Raw genomic sequence first — 21,603 nt, forward strand, 5'->3', positions numbered from 1 at the left:
GCTGCTGTCCTGGTCTGTGGGGCTTCAGAGGAAGGGGCGCTGCTGTCCTGGTCTGTGGGGCCTCAGATGAAGAGGCGCTGCTGTTCTGGTCTGTGGGGCCTCAGATGAAGGGGCGCTGCTGTTCTGGTCTGTGGGGCCTCAGATGAAGGGGCGCTGCTGTCCTGGTTTGTGGGGCTTCAGAGGAAGGGGCGCTGCTGTCCTCGTCTGTGGGGCCTCAGCAGAAGGGGCTCTGCTGTCCTGGTCTGTGGGGCCTCAGATGAAGGGGCGCTGCTGTTCTGGTCAGTGGGGCCTCAGATGAAGAGGCGCTGCTGTCCTGGTCTGTGAGGCCTCAGATGAAGAGGCGCTGCTGTTCTGGTCTGTGGGGCCTCAGATGAAGAGGCGCTGCTGTTCTGGTCTGTGCGGCTTCAGAGGAAGGGGCGCTGCTGTCCTGGTCTGTGGGGCTTCAGAAGAAGGGGCGCTGCTGTCCTGGTCTGTGAGGCCTCAGATGAAGAGGTGCTGCTGTTCTGGTCTGTGGGGCCTCAGATGAAGAGGCGCTGCTGTCCTGGTCTGTGGGGCTTCAGAGGAAGGGGCGCTACTGTCCTGGTCTGTGGGGCTTCAGAGGAAGGGGCGCTGCTGTCCTGGTCTGTGGGGCTTCAGAGGAAGGGGCGCTGCTGTCCTGGTCTGTGAGGCCTCAGATGAAGAGGCGCTGCTGTCCTGGTCTGTGAGGCCTCAGATGAAGAGGCGCTGCTGTCCTGGTCTGTGAAGCCTCAGATGAAGAGGCGCTGCTGTTCTGGTCTGTGGGGCCTCAGATGAAGAGGCGCTGCTGTCCTGGTCTGTGGGGCCTCAGAGGCTGGGGCTGTGGTGTTCTGGTCTGTGCGGCTTCAGAGGAAGGGGCGCTGCTGTCCTGGTCTGTGGGGCTTCAGATGAAGGGGCGCTGCTGTCCTGGTCTGTGAGGCCTCAAATGAAGAGGCGCTGCTGTTCTGGTCAGTGGGGCCTCAGATGAAGGGGCTCTGCTGTCCTGGTCTGTGGGGCCTCAGATGAAGAGGCGCTGCTGTCCTGGTCTGTGAGGCCTCAGATGAAGAGGCGCTGCTGTTCTGGTCTGTGGGGCCTCAGATGAAGAGGCGCTGCTGTTCTGGTCTGTGCGGCTTCAGAGGAAGGGGCGCTGCTGTCCTGGTCTGTGGGGCTTCAGAAGAAGGGGCGCTGCTGTCCTGGTCTGTGGGGCCTTAGATGAAGGGGCGCTGCTGTCCTGGTCTGTGGGGTTCCAGAGGAAGGGGCGCTACTGTCCTGGTCTGTGGGGCTTCAGAGGAAGGGGCGCTGCTGTTCTGGTCTGTGGGGCCTCAGATGAAGAGGCGCTGCTGTCCTGGTCTGTGCGGCTTCAGAGGAAGGGGCGCTGCTGTCCTGGTCTGTGAGGCCTCAGATGAAGGGGCGCTACTGTCCTGGTCTGTGCGGCTTCAGATGAAGGGGCGCTGCTGTCCTGGTCTGTGAGGCCTCAGATTAAGAGGCGCTGATGTCCTGGTCTGTGGGGCTTCAGAGGAAGGGGCGCTGCTGTCCTGGTCTGTGAGGCCTCAGATGAAGAGGCGCTGCTGTTCTGGTCTGTGGGCCTCAGATGAAGAGGCGCTGCTGTTCTGGTCTGTGCGGCTTCAGAGGAAGGGGCGCTGCTGTCCTGGTCTGTGGGGCTTCAGAAGAAGGGGCGCTGCTGTCCTGGTCTGTGAGGCCTCAGATGAAGAGGCGCTGCTGTTCTGGTCTGTGGGGCCTCAGATGAAGAGGCGCTGCTGTCCTGGTCTGTGCGGTTTCAGACGAAGGGGCGCTGCTGTCCTGGTCTGTGAGGCCTCAGATGAAGGGGCGCTACTGTCCTGGTCTGTGCGGCTTCAGATGAAGGGGCGCTGCTGTCCTGGTCTGTGAGGCCTCAGATGAAGAGGCGCTGCTGTCCTGGTCTGTGGGGCTTCAGAGGAAGGGGCGCTGCTGTCCTGGTCTGTGAGGCCTCAGATGAAGAGGCGCTGCTGTTCTGGTCTGTGAGGCCTCAGATGAAGAGGCGCTGCTGTTCTGGTCTGTGCGGCTTCAGAGGAAGGGGCGCTGCTGTCCTGGTCTGTGGGGCTTCAGAAGAAGGGGCGCTGCTGTCCTGGTCTGTGAGGCCTCAGATGAAGAGGCGCTGCTGTTCTGGTCTGTGGGGCCTCAGATGAAGAGGCGCTGCTGTCCTGGTCTGTGCGGCTTCAGAGTAAGGGGCGCTGCTGTCCTGGTCTGTGAGGCCTCAGATGAAGGGGCGCTACTGTCCTGGTCTGTGCGGCTTCAGATGAAGGGGCGCTGCTGTCCTGGTCTGTGAGGCCTCAGATGAAGAGGCGCTGCTGTCCTGGTCTGTGGGGCTTCAGAGGAAGGGGCGCTGCTGTCCTGGTCTGTGAGGTCTCAGATGAAGAGGCGCTGCTGTTCTGGTCTGTGGGCCTCAGATAAAGGGCCGCTGCTGTCCTGGTCTGTGGGGCCTCAGCAGAAGGGGCTCTGCTATCCTGGTCTGTGGGGCAGTATCATACGCGCTATTGTTTTCAGGTGTTTTGACAAAATGCACCAGCACCCCGCTCCATTGGGGCGCTCAGCAGACGTCACTGCAGCCCTGCTGTAAGGAGTGCAGCCGAAGGGGCCGTACCACGTCTAATGCATTGAAGCTGCTGACAAGCCCCACTGGTGGAAAGCGGTAACCTCCAACATGGATTACCTGCCCGTGTGTTCTGTTAGAAAGCCAGAAATAATAATGTTATGTTATGTTAGGTATATTTGTATAGCGCATGGCTGCCCCAGCAACAGGGTGTCCCAGCGCTTACGGACAGGTCAACCAGCAGGGTGCTGTGGAGTGTACAAGGAGTGAGCAAAAATGGAAAGTTGGCCTAGAAAGGCTCGTGCTAAATGGAGGCAAACAGCCAGGTTTTTATTTTTTTCTGGAAGAGCCAGTGGTCTTGCGTGGCACGTGCCTCAAGGGGGATGGAGTTCCATTGAGCAGGAGCCAGGGATTTGAAGGACCGTCCGCCTGCTCTGCTCTTGCATACCTTAATGGTGCGTGCGAGGGTAAGTTCCGCAGAACGAAGGGCACGTGTGGGAACGTAAAAGGAGCAGAGACCCTGTAGTATTTGGGGGGCCTGGCCATGTAGGATTTTGTGGGTTAGACAGAGTGTTTTAAATAACAATAATATACCGTTTTTCCAGCGCCTCGTAGCCCCTTAGGGCATTTCTAAGCATTGTAGGTGATCTGTGTTAGTGTGACAGGTTCAGGTACATGTTGTAGGCACGTGGCCGTGGCGCTTCCTGGTTGAACGTGTGCGCCTGCTTACATGAGCCCTGCATGGTTCTTGATAAAAAGCATAGAACTGCTATTCTTCCCTGTGCGGTGCACCGCATCCTCATGTGCAGACACAGCGTGTGCTGTGTGCATGCATGTGTCTGCCAGCCCAGTCTGCATGCATCCCGTGTGCTGTGTGCCTCGTACTGATACCAGCTAATGAACAATGTCCCCGTCTCATTCCATAGGCATTAAAATGTGTCTTTAAATGTTTCAAAAGTGCCCACTAAGGAGTTTCTTCGCCGCTCCTCCGAGCTCCATTGTTGGACCTGGCCTCGGTCACACTGAACAATGCACGGTGAATGGGGATCATTAACTCTTGAAAGAAAACCTGCAGACTCAGGACACTTTCAGCAAAGATTGTCTTTGAAACGGTGAGATGAGATCCAAGTGCACAATGGGGTTCTGTTCTTGATCTGAAAAGATAAACCAACGCTTCTCTTTTGCTTCATTTTGACACTATTTAAGCGCTCTTAGAATGTGGTATAGAGGACAAGATGTATGGCAAGCTGACTGTCCTCACTGGGTTGAAAGTAGACCGCATCATATCATACATCTTTACATGTGGGTGCACCATGGGGGCAGCGGGGCCCATACTCCTTTTGGGAGCGTTGGTTTGTCTGCTGACCCTCCGCTGGGCACGGGTTCCTCGCCCGTTCCTTCACCAGGATGTGGCTGGCGCTCTCTGCCCTCCAACTTGTGGTCATCTCTTGGTCAGCATTTCTGCACCCTGGCAACCTAAAATCGCAGGTATAGTGTGACTGACATTGCAGGGCCTGATTGGTCCCGGTGATGTGTCACGCTGTACGTGTAACTCTGGCGCATCTTACGCCGTGAGATTGGGGGGTGGGGGGGACAAGTGGGGGAGGGGGATGTTCTTAATTGTCCAAAAAATCACCAAAGTGAATCCAGTTAAAAAATATAATGTGACACGTAGTGTGGCTACGGAGGATGTAACTCAAGGGGTCTGTATGTACTACAGTGATCTTTGTTTAGCTTTCCATTTTATTTAGTCTACTCTGCCTTTCAAGAGGCCTGTATGTATGCATGTATGTATGTTTGGATGAATGTGGTATTTGTATAGCACAGATTTTGCCAAATAGGCAGCAGAGCACTGTACAGGGTCAAAGATTAACAGTCAGGTAGTTGGTTTGTGTAGTGTTAATGCACTGTGATGTAGTGTCCTGAAGGAGGTGAGTCTTCAAGTCTTTCCTAAATTGGAGCAGAGTTGGGTCGGTCGTCCTATGGTTACGGGATGTTGTTCCAGATCCAGAGTGCATAAATGGAAAAGGCTTGCTGCCTTGTTTCTTTTTGCACACTAAGTGCCTGATTCCGATCCGGTTAGGAAAGCATTCCCACCTAGGGACCAATTACGATGCGGTTAGGAAGGCTTCCTAACGGCATTTGCTCTTTCCAAATCGGATCGGGAACGTGCCTTCACGACCGAGGCCCAGATTACGATGCGGTTAGGAACACAGGCTTCCATAGAAGTCAATGGGAGTCCAACCAAATTGTATCTGGAAGTATCCGGATGCATCATACTCCGCCGGTCGGACTTTCCCGATCCGAGTAGTTCGGGAACCATTTCCAAACCGATTAGATCGGGAGGATTTCCTAACCGCATCAGAATCAGGCCCTTAGTCTCCTTTCTGGGGATGTCCTGGCTGCGGGTGGCCGAGAACCACCAGAGCTGGCGAGGAAGCTGGTCAGGATGGCTGTACTGCAAATGCCAGTGTCCTACCAAACAATGAAGATTGATTTAGGAAAAATCAATCAAACAAATTCAAATATATCTGGATCTAGTGGCACTGATTTCAAGCTAGGTACCCTCTCTCTGGCTATAGAATCAACTTTCACTTTTTTTTTTCTTTTTTAACAGCCGCTCTGCTCCTAAGAAATACGACGCTGCACACACACGGGAGAAACGCTGACATTTAGTGTGTAAGAGTTATTTTTACTTTTACGCTATTGGGGGGGAGGGAGTATTTACTTGATAGCTTCTGTATTTGGAAACACTTACATGGAGAAACTGAGCCGTAGCAGCGCAAGGGCACGAGGAAGACATTTCATTGTTAATGGCTGGCAGCGGAGAGGCTGACGGCCCTTTAAAATGATGTCACGAGCCGGCGCGCTTTTCTGCGCAATAAAGATTTTATTGGTTCATAAAGAACCGAAAAACAGTGAATACAGCAAGTGGTGCTATCGACTGGTTCTATCGCAAAATGCCCTCATGCTTATGAGCACTGGCACAAGCACTGGCCATGCCAATAGTTTTGACTTTTGTATAGTTCAGATATTTTATAAAGATTTGGAAGCACACACAGACCAGAGTTACTGTACAGGGCGCACAAATGGAAATGTCCATCAAATGGGAACTAGGTAAAAATGAGCAGCACAGTGAACACTTACCTGAGAAACACAGTATTTACAGCATCAGAGCAGCACACTTCCACCAAGCAAGCGTGGGTTGTACCAGTGCAAGCCTCTTTAAACTCCCACAGGTTATACAAGACAAATGGGGTGTACCCTGACTAATATCATCACAAGGGGATGGGGCAACCAGCAAAATATCAAACTCCACAAAAATGGCATTAGTAGAATAAATACATCTATTAATTATTGTAACCCTTGCTTGACATCTTGCATTACAGAGTAATGGAGGAGAGTGACAATCGGAATTTTTCAGTTATTTGTTACTTTAATTTATGTCTGAGGAAAAAAACTATTAAATTACAAATACCCTTTATATATCCTCTTCAGATCGAATGATTGAACCCAATCACATCTCCCTTATAAAAAAAAACATGAACACCCAACATGTAGACCAAACTAAAACCCCACAACAAAGAAAGCCAGCCTGAAGGCCTAAGGCTCAGATTTAAAGGAAGTTACCCCCTCTTGGTGTTTCATTGTAACATTTTCCATTCATAATATGTGTGGCAGCACACATGATCTGCATAGACTGGTGCTCTCAGTGGTGCAGCAAGGGTGCTTCCTGGAGTTCAAACCATGCCACCATACATATCACCTCGCTGCCACGCCCTCACCCACAACCATCTACGGCTGCTAAAGAAGGACAAGCAGGCACTCCTGGCCAAAGAAGCCATTGAGTTGGTACCACTACACTAGCACGGCAAGGGAGCATCTCTGTACGGACAGGACCCTGTGATGAATACTAGACCTCAGGACACTAAGCCACTAGATTGTGTTGGAGCACTACGTCGCAGAATGTCATCCCGCTGCTCTAGAAAGTCAATCGCACAGTGGCCCTCGTCTTCAGGCACCCCCACTTCCACAATACCATATATCCAGCTCATCACTGCTATCTGCGCTTTGTGGTAAATGGCCAACACGACTAGTTCAACGTTGTAGCTTCAGGATCACTACAGCCCAAGGGTGTTCACGACAAAACTAGTGGTAGTGGCTGTGCACCTCTGCAGAAACGCCATATCCATCTTTCCTTACCAGGGTGATGAGCTGATAAAGAGCAGCAATGAAGAGAAATGCATAGCACACCCTCAGATAGTGGTGTTTGCATTACATATGTTAACGTCTACCGTCAATGGCAAATAAATATCCTGATGGTAATGAGGCTGTTGGGTATGATGGTTTCATGCAATGTCGCAGTATCATGCGGAAACCTACACAGCCACCCCTTGCAAGAGTGTCTAGCAAGGCAGTGCTCCCAAGTAGAGGGTCCCTGGGAAGATCTAGTGTTGGTACAGTCCAGGATTCAGCGCACCTTCCTCTGGTGGAACAACAAGAACCAGTTGCTGGGCAGGCCTTTTGGAGAATCACTTGCACGGGTGACCATTACTATGGTCGTCTCGGTATGGGATGGGGAGCACATCTGTATCGCATGCAAGGCACCTGAAAACCACAACAGAAGATGATCATATCAGTTTCCCGTTTTACCGTAACCAAAGTATTGAGTTGCTTATTTTCTTGCTGCACACAGACTCCGTGGCAGAAAGGGCATTACACACATTAGATGTCAAGAGAGCACTTGTACCGCTTTGACAGAACCAAATCCATCCATAAGACAAGGTAAGTGCTTGTGGTTTTTGCAAAACCTCACACGACAAACCCCACTAACAAAGCAAGAATTTGTAGACTTTTTTAAATTGATATTTGTGGTACAGAATCAAAAGTGTACAGTCAAAACTAACAGAACTAAATTTTGTAATTATCAGGTACAGTACATGGTTATTAATTGCATGCAGCGTAAAATCAGCTCCAGTGAAAGTGTTAGGGAAAGATATGCAGGTATTGGTTATGCACTCTCCCCCCAGACCAGCAGTGCCTTCCATATGAGCCATCCCTAATGATCTGCTTTTGTGACCCCTTTCCCCCCCACCCCCACCCCCCACCCCCCCTCCAGGCCTCGAGGTGCGCAACAGGCAGCGCTGCATCACTATATTTCGCCTCCAGGAATATAGTATATGATGCGGTTATGGTCAGCAAGAAGGATTCGAGAGGGCCCCAGACATCCTGGGGATGGATGTCAGCAGGATTGTGGCGTATAAATCGAATTGCTCAGTGCAGTATATTAGTGATTCAATCCAGTTCTTGTATTTTGGAGATCTCCCGCGACCCCAGCAGGAGGCCACCAGTCTCTTAGCCTGCAGTAGGGCCAGAGCCGTGTATAGTCTTTGAGATGTTGGGATAGCCCATCCCAGCACACCTCTGGTCCCTAGGCACCTCAGAGTCAATCATGGAGGAAAGTGCTGTCAGGACTTCCACCCAGTAAGCACGAACAGCCGCGCTAGACCAGGCCAAGTGGGGAGATCGGGCACTGTTGACTGCATCTAGCATATTTCGAATCATTTCGTAGGCCGTATCTATGTAGAGATTAGAAGATGAGGTACGTGTGTCGCAGAATCTTCTAATGAATTATGGGAAGCCCTCTGTTTGGGGACCCCATACCCATTTGTGCACTGCAGAAGGTCCACATTTTCTCCTGTATCTCAAGCCCCATCTCCTCCACACACCTGACTCGCGCAATGTGTGCCAGCACTGGAGTGTCTTCCAGTGCTGTGTGATATAGTTACAGATTAATTGTGCCATTGACATGGCTGTAAGAAGTGTGTCCAGTGCCCTTCATGTCACTGGCTCTGCCAGGTACCCAGGTGTGACCGCCCTTAGCGAGCTCTTCAAAGACATCCAAAAGGGTTCACTGTGTGGCCAGCAAAGTCATCTAGTCCTACGAATGTTTTGTAAAAATATAGGTTGCTCCGGGTTCACTCTCCCTTTAGTATGGAGTTGGCGTAGTGCTTTTGGCTCATGTGTTGCCAGTTTCTGTGGGTGATGATGAAGTGGCAGGAAGGGACAATAAAGGACCTCTCATCCCATACTTTTTCATCGAATGCCCCAGGCCCTCAGTGTGCAACAGATGGATTCTTAAATGTATTTATACATGCTATGCTAAGGCCAAGCATACACTACATTTACTGCCTAGGGCACATTCCATATATAAAAAGGGTACCCCTATGTCTTTCTTTGCAAACATACAGACATTTTGTAAGGCTACTGTGTTACATGATCAACATAATACTGGTTCACTACACACTGCTGAATCGAATGGACATTAAAGCCCGCAAGCAGGCTTTAGTTTGCCAAAGAAAGCTAAGAACATTGTTTCAAACATCTGCATCATCCACTCGCTAGCCACCTCTTGGGGGGGAAGGGAATGCTTACACTCCATGCAGATCATGTGTGCAGCCACACATATTATGAACGGAAAATGTTACTCTGTATCCATCTGTTTGTAGCGAGTGCATAGTGCATGTAGATTCACATACACCCGCTATCTCTTTCAGAAAAGCTGGTGATGATCGTTATGATTATGTTCCACAGTGCTCAGTATATATTTCTCACACTACAGTCCACTTACAATACTCACCCGCTGAGTTTAAAATAATCTGATGTGGAGTCTTTGCCCTGGTGCATTGTGGGCTAAAGGTGGAGTCATAACAGGTCTTGTGACTCAAAAAACAACTTTGAAGAAAAGCAATTCGCAAATCTCACCCAACACTAGATGTTAGGAGCATGTGAATCTACAGCATGCAAAGAGATAGTTACAGGGTAAGTAACATTTTCCTTTCCACATTAATATTCCCAAGATCAAGTTCTCAAATTCTCTCCATAAAAAGGGCACTAGTTCAATAAAAATTCAACTCCTTCCCTCAACACGTGTTTTGTTCCCAAATGTCTAGTTTCAAGGAATTTCATCAGGGTGGAAAGTAATAAATTCATATGTTGAATATCAATATTTACATTAGCTAATAATGTTTTTCTTCATTTTCATAACTAATAGACTAGATTGAGTGATGCCTAAAAGTTGACCAATATCACCCGTGTTGATCAGAAAATTATGCCACCTTTAGAGGGAAAAGACTTATGTTAAAGTAATACTTGGTATTCAGATTATGTATTTATCTTGCGTATACATCAGAGTGTCTGAGTAAGCTGTGAATGAACCAGGGGTATCTTCTTAAGAAGTAGGAGAATTAAAGGGTAGTGGAGATGGGGGTGCTGATTTCAGAGGTGGGTAGATCTAGGGTGTCTGGAAACAGCAGGTCGACGTGGGATGCATGATAGAACAGCAGGTACTGGGGGGCTGTGCACTTAAGCTGTAGCTATGTAAGGGGTTAGTTATAAAGTAAGTGAACCCAAGTGTTAACACTGGTGCATGCCAGATTTGCAAGAGTACCACAAACCAGGCAAATGATTCTAATGTGGATTTGTCTGTAGGCGTATGTCATTTCCGGCAGGTCATAGGGCCTGTTGACCAGCGTGCAAAATGCATTGCATCTTGTTCTATTCGTGCTCCTCGCTATCTTTAGTTATATATGGCTGTCCGGCCTTTTAATTGCATTATTGCATCTTGTTGGGTGGGATAGGACCACTATATCTTATTCCCAGCTGCACCTGCTGTGCTTTAAATGTCCATACATTATACAGAGTGCCGTTTAATTAAATAAAAAATATATCGCCTGCTCGCTGAGCCGAGACATTATTTTCTTGCCTGTGCAATAACAAGATGTCAGCAAAATATGATCTGCGCCGCCCTCGACATGTTTGCGCAGGATCTGTAAGCCCGTAGCAGCTGTGGTCGAAATGTACTGTGCGCGGGGGCATTTGAAGGCTGTGCAGTGTTTTAATTTGCTGCTGTGAAGCTTACTGTGGCAGTTACTTCTCATCAGAGCTGTGAGTTTGCATGTATATGGGATGCTGGTATTTGTCTCAGTTGAAACCAACCATGGTATTGTAATTGTAAATTGTATTCATATAGTGCTTACTAACCCTAATGAGGCGTTGTAGTGCTTTGCGGCGAATAGTACGCTACTCTGGAACCCAAGATTAGAGTTTATCCAAACTGTGATCAGTTGCTGAAGGAAAGTATGGGGTTTTTGATTCACATTCTGCACAGATCTTATTCTTTAGATATTAGTTCCTTTTTGTATGCTCTTTGGTCTTCGTGGGTGGTAATAGAACAATGGATTTTTAATGTGGTTTGTAATATCTAAGTACTGCCATAGCTATGCAGGTAAGATATCAGAGGAGTTATCTGCATGTCTCTCCATTAGTAGGAGACCAGGACATTTTTAGTTCCGCCTTCACAGAATGAATGTATGGTGTGGCGGGCTTTAGCGGAAAACACTGCATAAGTGAGTGTATCGCAGGGGCAGGCCGAGGAGCCTTGAGCAAGCACACACACTGTGAGTATCACCTATGCAGAGGTGAAAGTCTTTGCAAATTCCAAAATCATCAACTGTGTCCAATAAAAATGCCGCTGCTTCTACCCGGTTAAAAAATTTATATTTTAAAAATAATGACCACAAATTAATTCTAAAAGGGGACGTAAAAAACAAACTAATAAAATAGGAGGAATAGCTGCTTTAACCTTTAGTCCACAGGTATAATGACCATTATTTTCTTTAATTTTTTGATAATTCTGGCAAATGCCAAAGTGTATTTAAACTAGGCCATAAGCAAAGAATCTATAACCTTCAACTTCCTATTGGGAGTCCTGACAGGTAAGGGGAGGATTGTAAGCTGCCTAGCCAATATTTAAAATAACAGACTACCATGAAACTGAATGCACCTGAAGGAAAAAATCCTACTCTTATCAACATACCGTTTTGCGATTCCTAAATAGCGATTTTTAAGGAATCGCTATTTAGAAATCGCAAAATGGTATGTATGTAGGAAATCGCTTCTTTTTAGCGATTCCTTAACATTCCTAAATTGCGATTAGCAAATTGCTAATCGCAAATTTCCCATTCATTTCTATGGGCTCATAGGAATGAAGGGGAAATTTGCGATTAGCAATTTGCTAATCGCAAATTGTGAATATTTTCAAGGGTGCAGGGGTGTCACAAGAACACCCTGCTGCACCCCTAAAAATGACATGTGTGGGCATATGGCGCACATACATGCCCTAAGGGCATGTATGAGCGTCATATGGCACCTTTGGATTTTAAAAAAATTGCTTTTTTAAAAGAATTCGCAACTTACTACCAACTAGAAGTTGGTGGTAATTTGCGAATCCTTATGGGCATTTTTGCATTAATTTTTCTTTGATACATTGCATTTAAGGAATCGCAAAATTTGCGATTCCTTAAGTGCAATCGCAAAATAAGGAATGGCAAATTTTGCGATTCCTTATTTTGCAGCCAAGATGTTTCATCCAAACCATTTAGCAAATTCGCATTCGCAAAGGCCGAAATTCGCAATGCGAATTTGCTTGATACATATGGCCCCTAGTTTCGTCCACATTGACATTTAGTTTTTTCTCTCTACAGTCATTACCCAGGCATCTAATTCATGCTGCAGATCTATAGAAGTATAGTCCAGATTTATTAAAACATCAGCAGAAAGGAGACAATAAACAGTTTTAGACGCCATTTTGAGAGAAAACTAATTGGTTTTCTGGAAAGAAGAAAGTAGTTTGGCCAAGAATAAACTAAAAAGGTTTGGAGCTAATATTCTCGCCTGCTTAATTTAATTATTAAGAGGGATACATATTGATAGTCTACCCTCCTGGTTGACCTTATCTTGGGTCCAATTGTTGGTATGCAACTGGTTCACTATGGCCGCTAATCCAGGATTTATGCCCCAAGATTAAAATGTTTGCTACAGGATTACTCTGTCAACACAGTCAACAGCTGCTTAATGGATGAAGCATCAAGAGAGCGCCCCTGGGACGTGGATAGCAGTTTGAGCTAAAGACCAAGGTGCAAAACAGCCATCAGTTATAGAATGATTCAGGCAAAACCCTCTTTGCACCCTGTAGGACTATGGTAGCTTCCACTGCCCAAACTTCACCTTTTTTTTTAAAATTGGTTTTATGACCGCCCTTGCCGTGTCCCAGGGATCTTTGTGCAGGGCTGGAAAGAGTAGAGGGGAGGTCTGGAGACTGCACTCCAGTAATAGTTGCGCTATCTGGGGGCTAGTGTATTAGCTGAGAGTTTTCGTTGAGAGGAAGTTGAGGGGAGGTTGAACCTTGCGGATGCTTTAGGTTACGACAAGCATCTGAAGCTGCCTATTTGATGCTTTCAAAATGATCAGTCGCACTGAACCTAACAATCCACCCGGAGCCCTTCCAGAATCCACACAGAATGATGTGCAAACCGAGGCATTCCAACACACCAGCGGCATACATAAACTGTGGTGGTAGGTTTAGTAATAGCACAACAATAGGCCAAAAGGCCAGTTAGCAGTCACACGTCTACCTTGCATATCCCTTGTCTAGGACATGCTCTTTGAGTTCCCGTACAAGGTGGCCCATTGTTCTAGAATGAATGAATGATCGAAAATACTCGCGTGTGGACCCTTCCAAATGCATCGTTATAAGACCATTGTATGGTGTTCGGCAACAACTATGAGCTTTTATATGATCACAATTAGCTGCACTTACAGCACTGAAGAAAGTGCTGAGGCTCTTTCCTGTCCTATCAAGCTCCTGTGGACTGTGAATGAACTCTAAGTAATGCACAAGACATTAGCAGGATTCACTGATGCTGAGCTCTGAATATGAGAATATGAGAATCCAGGCACTTTTAGAAAGGTGGCCTTTCCTGAAGTGAAAACATTAAAGATGTTCTTTAAGAGAGTGCATTGACATTATTCCACCACAGTAAGGAACAAAAAGCCAGATGTGTAAAGCTTTCCATGGGTTCAGACCCTGCAAGTATTAGTCACAGATTTTGCAACTGTAGTTGGGTTTTCTACACCGCACAAAACCCCCTTTAGGAGTCAGGAAAGGGTTTCTGATTAGGGCTTTGAGGAGGCCACCCTCTGCCACCAGGGTGAGTTAAGCTAGTTAAGAATTGTTGAGCCAAGACTATTTAGATATGTTTTGCAAACCTAGTGTTAACATTCCAACAGCAAGAGCAGGTTTTGGCTCAAAAAAGATCCAGACTTGCATCACACGTTTGTATGTCTTAAGGGGAGTCCTAAAGTAATAAGCAGGGAGATACGATGGATATGATTGTCCCGACTCCCTTTTGTTGCACTGCAGAATCATGTATGTTAATGTATTCTGTTGGGTAATTGTACCATGCTCAAACAACATACATATTTTTATAAATAAATACAACTTTTCACAGCATGCACTGGACGTTTGAGGGGCAGGGAGAGTACCTACTGCGGATAAAGGTATGCTTGCTGGGTATGCAACCACACCCTGAAGAAGGCCTATTGCTTGGCTTGGATCTTCTGGGAAATAGTTGGTATAGGCCATGCAACCTATTGTCCTGTGGTAAAACAAGCAACATACATGTATTAAGTGGCGCCAACCATTTTTGATGGTTTTTTTCACATGCACCAGATTTAATTTAGGAAATGTTTTTTAGGCTGGAGTCGACCAAAGATACGCCCAGTGAAGCTATTTCTATTATGGCCCGCCGTGAAACCAGTTCTAGAACAATCCTGTCCTGCACTCTAATCTGACGGACAACATAAACGTCTCTCCCTCCGCTCCAGCTGCGTATGCAGGAATCTGACGAAAGATCTGCCAGTCAGCACTGTGCAGATTGGATCATTATCTAATTGAACATTAATATTTATATGCTCGTTGATTTGGATATGCATGAACTATGCATATGGCCATTAAATCAACGGTTCCACAATATATCACCGTCAGCAAATTACATCTGTGCGGTTGAAATCCATTTAATGTACAGTTAATTCTGAAGCTGGGGGCTCAGAAGACACATTATTGAGCCAGCTGAAGTAGAGTTGATGAAGAGGAAAGGGGAAGATTAATGGCATAAAAAGCAATTAAAGTGCATCGCTCAGGATCTGACATTTTTGAGGAGGCTAATATTTTGGCTGCCGCAGTAGCTTGCGGGTAAGTTACTGGCATGATTTGTTGAATGAGCACCATGGAGGAAGTGGTGAGGTCCGCAGCCTTGGTTTCCATAGCTTCACTCTTAGTGTATGTTGTACAGCGTAACGCGGTTGTCCATTGTATGTCCAGGAAGGCAACATCCATGGCAAACTTTCAAAATAACTTTATCAGTTTCTTCCATTACATCTATTACATGTACATTTATCTCATGAGCATGTCCTTTTAATCTGTCATGGATCCAACTTACCTCGCCCTACTTTGAACACCTCATCAACACAACTTTGGGGTCTTTCATCAGTCTCTTTGATAAAAACTGGTTGCTTCATTTATTTAGCAAACTCCAAAGTAATAGATTGTTGTGAATTAAAAAGTTAGTTAACAGAGGCGGTCTTGGGAAATTGTTCTGCAATTAAAGTAACAGTGAGCTTCTAAAAAATAATCTTATCTTATGAGGTGGCAGAATCTAATTTGGGATCCCTGTCCTTGGTGCTCCTGAGCGTTCTTCTGATTTGGGAGATTTTCCAATTGTAATGTATTATTCAAACATAATAAAGCACTGGCGCATCGTAGCGGCGCTCCACCTGCTCTGGGATGTTTCCTACGAGCGTGGGAGGAAAGTAATGAAAAGGAGAACATGCACCCACCCAGAATTAGATTTAGTTAATTTGTTTTCCTGTCTTGAAATAGTTTGCATGCAATTTTCAGTCAAATCATTAATTTTCCTTTCTCCGATTGAAGCAGTCATTAGCGCTTTGCCAGAAGAGCTTCAACCTTTTCCTACCTGATCTGGATCGGCGGGAGAGCAATAGTTAAGGCAACTAATAATTAAGATTTATTTTGATACAATATTTGATATCCCGCTTCGGCCGTTTAGAAGCAGGTAGACGGCAGGTGTCAAGGTTTCGCAGTTAAATAGTACTCGATTAACCGACTAAAGACTGCGTTGGACTTGCAGAGAAAGTTCTATTCTGATAGTTCTCTGAAGTGTTTGCTGCTCAGAAGTGGTAAATAAAAGTAATATGCATAATGCCAGCCTCCTGTCTTGCCATGAAATCGATCTGGTGACCTTCTGATTTCACAGTTGTCAATGATGAGCTTTCAACTCACAGGACCTACTTCCACCTTTTGGCGAAGAGCCCTTTGGGACTCGGCTGACCGGGTTCTTAGGTCAGTTAAAAGCCAACTGTTTTGAGCTGTAAACAGAATCTTTTAAAGTGATTGGCCTATTAATAGGAATTTTTAGGGAAGTAAGTGGGGGATTTGAGGGGCTAGCCTGTTTTAAAAACGCCCAGCCCCTGGTTTTAGTGTCTGTTTAAAACATGAAACTCCCTCCTTGCTTTGAAACTGCCTAAAATTGCTTTCTGACAATGCCCTACCTCCTCTTCCTCCTTTGGTCCGTGAATGGTGTTTGTCTCCATAAGTTTGTAAGAGGCTAAAAAAAAAAACACAGAGTGTAAGAGGCTGCAGCCGGGGACCCCTGAGGTGTTTTGAATACGGGTCTTTGGGAAACACTTCCCATCCAGTTTCCAAACCTAGGAGAATTTAACCCCTGCAGAAGACTTGTATACGTTTGGAAAAGGACCAAGAACGGTCTGTTCTATCAGTGACGTGAAAAGTCGGGTTAACGCTGAGAGTAGCTGGGAAGAGCATGAGGCTATGTTTTAGCACACAGCGTATACTTCTGTGTGAAGGAACAGCTTAATAATGTGGATACTAGTTTTATAAAGTGCCAACTGAGATCAGTGCCTCTTCCTAACCATGCAGCTAAAAGACACACTGTCAGAATGATCAAGAGTTTCTTCTCGCTTTAGTGCAGGCAAGTCCAGCGTTTAGGAGTGCTGGATCAACACCAGATTTTCAGTGTAACAGACTATGTAAATACATTTCCTATACATACATTGTATTATAATTTATCTAGCTTGTATATCCTGAAAGTCTTGCGCAAAAACACAGCCTTGGTGGACTGGATTTTAATATGCGTATTTGTAAGAAATGGATCATTAGTTGTGCAGGATATGAATTCAAGTAATTGGTCAATAGTTGTCTCCTTCCTGGGAACCAGGCGCCCTATTGTAGTGCTTGACTCTCTCAGGGTAGCGAAGCACGGCAGTCGAAGGCCTACTCAGAGGAGGTGGTGTGTGCTAGTAATCTCCATCCACTGTTACTCAACAACAACATTCAATCAACCATTGTCCAGTCAGTGATTGTTCTTTAAAAATGGAAAAGTAAATTTAATACACACCCCCTACTAACTATTACGTCCGATTCGGAAATATATACATAACTTAGATGGAAATTCCTTTGGTGACATTCTGAAATCACATTTGACCCATAGTGAGTCCTGAAATCCATAATCACAATATACCCTCACAATATAAGGGGGTGACATTTTAAATAAAGCAGGCCTTGTAGGTTTGTCAAGGGTCACCACTTCAATATATAAGGCAAGCCTACTGGCTTTATCACAGGGTCCACACACTGATACATAAAGCAAGCCTATTGACTTTGTGAAGGGGTCACCACATTAATAGCGCATGTTAGTACCACCAATGGAAACAAATCCATTCATTAATAATAAAAGCATTGCAATGTTTACCAATTTTAGAAATAACCAATCTTTATCTAAACTAAGATCAAAAAAACTAAAAAAATAACATACATGAACAGAGATATCACATTTTAAAGGTTTATGCATAGAGCTCCATAGATGCGTTGATTTTTAGCACAAAATACCTTTGATGCATCAAAATCCGAGACGAAAAACAGATGCAAAGGAGGGAAGCATCAGAAAACCCAAGTGATGTACCAAAAATTCTGAAAGCGGCTCATTACTGTGGGGTGATGTGCTGGAAACGGCATCCAGATGCAATATGTGGAAAATCCAGACACGCTGGGGTTGATGCGGTGGCAGCGAAACAGGAGCTGCTTCGATTCTCCCAGCCGCAAGCAGGTGATGCGTCGATTGCCTCAGCCGCACAGCAGGGCCTGCGTCGGAGTTGGTGCATGGGTCGTGGACGTCAGAGACACAGTGCTCTAGATTCGGAATGAGGCGGTTCTTCCAGCCGTGAACAGGCGCTACATCAATTTCTTGATAGACACTTGAGATAAAGCATTGTAAATTAAAATTACATGTGCCAGGGCCTCTCACACATTCAGACCGCATAAAATGCAGCCAGAGGACCGACAACTAGCTGTCTCTGCACTCCAGAGCTGTAGAGCATTGAGCCCCAGCTCTGAGAAGGCTAGAAGGCTTGAAATCAGCACACACCTCTCTGGGGTCATAAATTACACACCACAGGAGACAAAGGGTACGTTTTTTTATACATATCTAAGAGGGGGAGCTGCTGCAGTCCCTGCAGCCTCTCCCCTCCAACATGCAGAAAAGCTGTTGGTGGTGCCCATGCCTCTTCTGAGGGCATCACAAGGAAGACAAATATTCAGAGAGGCCCTTGTGGGGAATTATGGAGCACTCAAGCCAGGAAAAGGTGAATATTTTATATGTGGGTTTTCATGGCCGGCTGCGTGCTGCAGTATTTCTACTTTCCCTATATTTCATTCTGGTAACCTGGTCTCACATGGGGCACCCACAAATACAGCCAGTATTTTGGCAAAGGGCAGTTCAGGGAGCCCGCTCCCATACTATCTAACCGGCTTCTCTGCCGACCTGCACACTCTGTGACAACCCGGGAGCCGGCAGGTATCTTCTCCCTTGTTCACTGGGACACGCGCCCCCTTCAGACAAAGGCATGTGGAGGGTTAGGCAGCAGACATCTTTCACACTCCCAGGGTTTTGTTATGCTCTCGGGCACTCCTGTCTAAATCTTTTGTTTCTGGATAAATGTGGTCCCCTGGGACAATATTAATTTCCCTGTGGGGATGAGTTCCCTGTGGACATATGAGTGCTTGGGAATGTACCCCAGCCGTGGCCCCACAGATGGGGCAAAGCACCGCAGCACAGAGCGCCCACTCGTGCTCTGCATGGCTGTATGACACCTTGAGGAAGGGGCTCCATGCATGCCCATGTTACATGAAGTTAAAATAAGTACAGTTGTGACGACCCTGGACCACCCCAGGGGTAATGTAAAGGAATTGTGGTGGAGCGCACCACGCTAGTCAGCAGTTTTCCATGTTTAAATGACGTGACGGAGCCGTCGAATTATCGCCCCATCTCCCTCCTCCCATACTTTTCCAAACTCATGGAGGCACATGTCACCCGATGCCTATCAAGCTTTATAGAATCCTCCTGCTACCTCGAGCCGACCCAGGCCGGCTTCAGACCTGCCCATTCCACAGAGGCCGTCATTGTGGCAGTCCTTGACACACTCAGGAGCAATGCGGACGCAGGTATCCCCCAAGCCCTCGTCCTACTGGATCTGTCGGCCACGTTCGACACGGTGGATCATAACATCCTTCTCCGCCGTGTCGAGCAGGCAGGCATCCAGGGCATTGCTCTTGAGTGGGTCAAATCCTTCCTTACGGGAAGAACACAGGCGGTTCGCCTGGGCCCTTACACCGCCAAAAAAACTCCCACGTCCTGCGGAGTCCCCCAGGGCTCCTCCCTCTCCCCGCTCTTATTTAATTTATACCTACGGCCACTGATTCAGTCTCTTTCGAAATGGGACATCGTCACTTATAATTATGCCGACGATCTACAAATCATTTTTTCTCTCAACTCACCACATGCCATCAAAACCTTCCACGGAGCCATGATCCACATCCAACTCTGGATGAACCAGAACCAATTGAAGTTGAATCCCGGTAAAACCGAGCTCCTCCTTCCTGGACTCAGTCACACCTACTGGGGTCCGCAGTTCTGGCCTCCGGAGTTTGGCTCCCCCGCTACCCCAGCTAAAACAGTAAAGAGCCTGGGCGTAATCATCGACGCCGAACTCTCCCTCAAGGGTCAAGTTGGAGCGGTGGTCTCCTCTTGCATGCACCAACTTCGGAGGATCCGCAAAGTTCGTCACCTCCTTCCCCCTGCAGCACTTACCCAAACTGTGATTTCACTGGTACTTTCCCGTCTGGATTTTTCTAACGCCATCTATCACGGTCTTCCACAATTCCTGATGCAACGTCTCCAAGTTGCTCAGAATCAAGCTGCTCGTTTGATTCATGGAACCCCCAGATGGCAATCTGCCAAGCCTCTGCTCATCAGCCTCCATTGGCTTCCAGTCGACCGAAGGGCCGCCTTTAAGGTGGCTTGCCTCACTTTTAAGGCCCTTCACTGTCCTGGCCCCACGTTCCTCAAATCTCTCATTCGCCCTCACTGCCCAACACGTAACCTCCGCTCAGCCCACCGTGATTTGCTAGTCACCCCTAAAAACAAAACCAAGAAATTCGGCGGTCGCCGTCTTTCCTACCTAGCTCCTCTCCTTTTGAACCGACTCCCTCTCTCAATCAAATCCTCCCCTTCCTTCCTGAACTTCAGAAAACTGTTAAAAACTCATCTTTTCCCCACCCTTAGCTAGAACTTTGCCTCTGTGCTCCCCCCGCATTTGCTCTGTCTATCAGCGCCAGGAAGCTTCGGTGTCAGTGCGCTTTATAAATTGCACCTAAGATAAGATAAGAAATGGGCTATCTTCAAAGTTTCCTATCTCGAGCCTCCGTGGACAGATTTTTTTAAACAGAGCTGATTTTGCTCCTGGTAGTGACCGCTGGCCATCGGGAGCATTTTCAGCAGGACTACTGACCAACAAGGGGGCACACTTTGTTGGTCGCTGGTTTCACTAGCTCCCTGCACTAGCATTCCTCTCTACCTTGCTCTCCACAGACCCCTTGGCCTCCTGGCCATCGTGTAGGTCACCTGGTGAGGGAGTGAAGTCCCCCAACTGATCCTTAAGGGAAGATAAGGGGGACAACACCATTGGCCCTGAAGAAGCACATCTAGTACTGGGTGTCAGCTAAAACAAAATCCTTAGTCCTTCTAAGGCAAGGCATCAAGTGGCTTATCCTTCCAGCTGTCCATGATTCTGGTGTGTCGCCGTCCAGGTCCATGGTCTTGCTTTTTTGCTCTCGTTTGAGCAAGGGTTTATAAGTGCAGTGAAAAGTTCTGGATGACAGGCACCCCTGGCAAACCTTAGGATGCCACATCATCCCGCCACCCACCCGAATCTTCCTGTGCAGCATTCTGAGATAATCCAATGTGGCAGAGCCCTTCTTTCCCTGGTCAGAGCGCCTGTGCCCACCCAGACGTGTGTCTATGATAATTGCCAAACCCTCCCCACATCCAAGCCCTTTGCCTTCTGTCTTTGAGCTATCCAGCTGCCAGGTGACAGTTGAATGGTTACAAGCTTAAGGCAGGATAATTTTTACATCGCCTACCTTTATATACCATGCACTTTGTCTTTATAGGCAATGAAGCCTACTTATGGGTTACTTATTAATATTTTTAAGGTTTAGGCCCCTTAAAAGGGTTATTTTGATAGGCTGAATTTGCAGCTTTAAACTGCCACGGGCAGGGTTACCTGTATGCCGCTACAAGGCTTCTCACAACAGTAGTCTATCACATGGAGCCCTCACACATGTGCACATGCAGGTGTGCAGATGCACACGCGTTCACATGTAACCAGCCCAGTGCCTCGTATGCTAACTGTGCCGCAGTGGCATCCTCTTAAACGCGGACGCTGCCGCTAAACACACTCCATCCAATCACCATGAGTGAGACTCAGATAGTGAGACTCGCCCACATTAAAGGTCTAAAAACTGGATGTTCAAAAGGGAAAAACCTGGCAGACTATATCGCCCGAACTTGTTAGCAACAGTGCTTTCGTGCAAGATAAGTGCTAGTGAGAGCCGTAAGGCATGTTATTAAGTTGAACTGGGAAACACTTTGCAGGTTTTGCAAGAACAGGGACTTCTTCTGATCTAAATCAATTTTTGAGACTGTTTAATGATATGAAACTTGTCTTTTATCATGGACACATGGAAAACCGATGTGATTAGAGAA

General features: G+C 47.0%; 1 protein-coding gene across 1 annotated transcript in view; it reads left to right on the forward strand.

Moving 5' to 3' along the window:
• TRAPPC9 (trafficking protein particle complex subunit 9) overlaps window positions 1-21,603 on the forward strand; it is a 2,424,721-nt gene that overhangs the window by 880,148 nt on the left and 1,522,970 nt on the right. The gene's annotated exons all lie outside the window — the stretch shown is intronic.

The sequence above is a fragment of the Lissotriton helveticus genome, chromosome 4_1, assembly GCF_964261635.1.
Source record: "Lissotriton helveticus chromosome 4_1, aLisHel1.1, whole genome shotgun sequence".
NCBI lineage: Eukaryota > Metazoa > Chordata > Amphibia > Caudata > Salamandridae > Lissotriton > Lissotriton helveticus.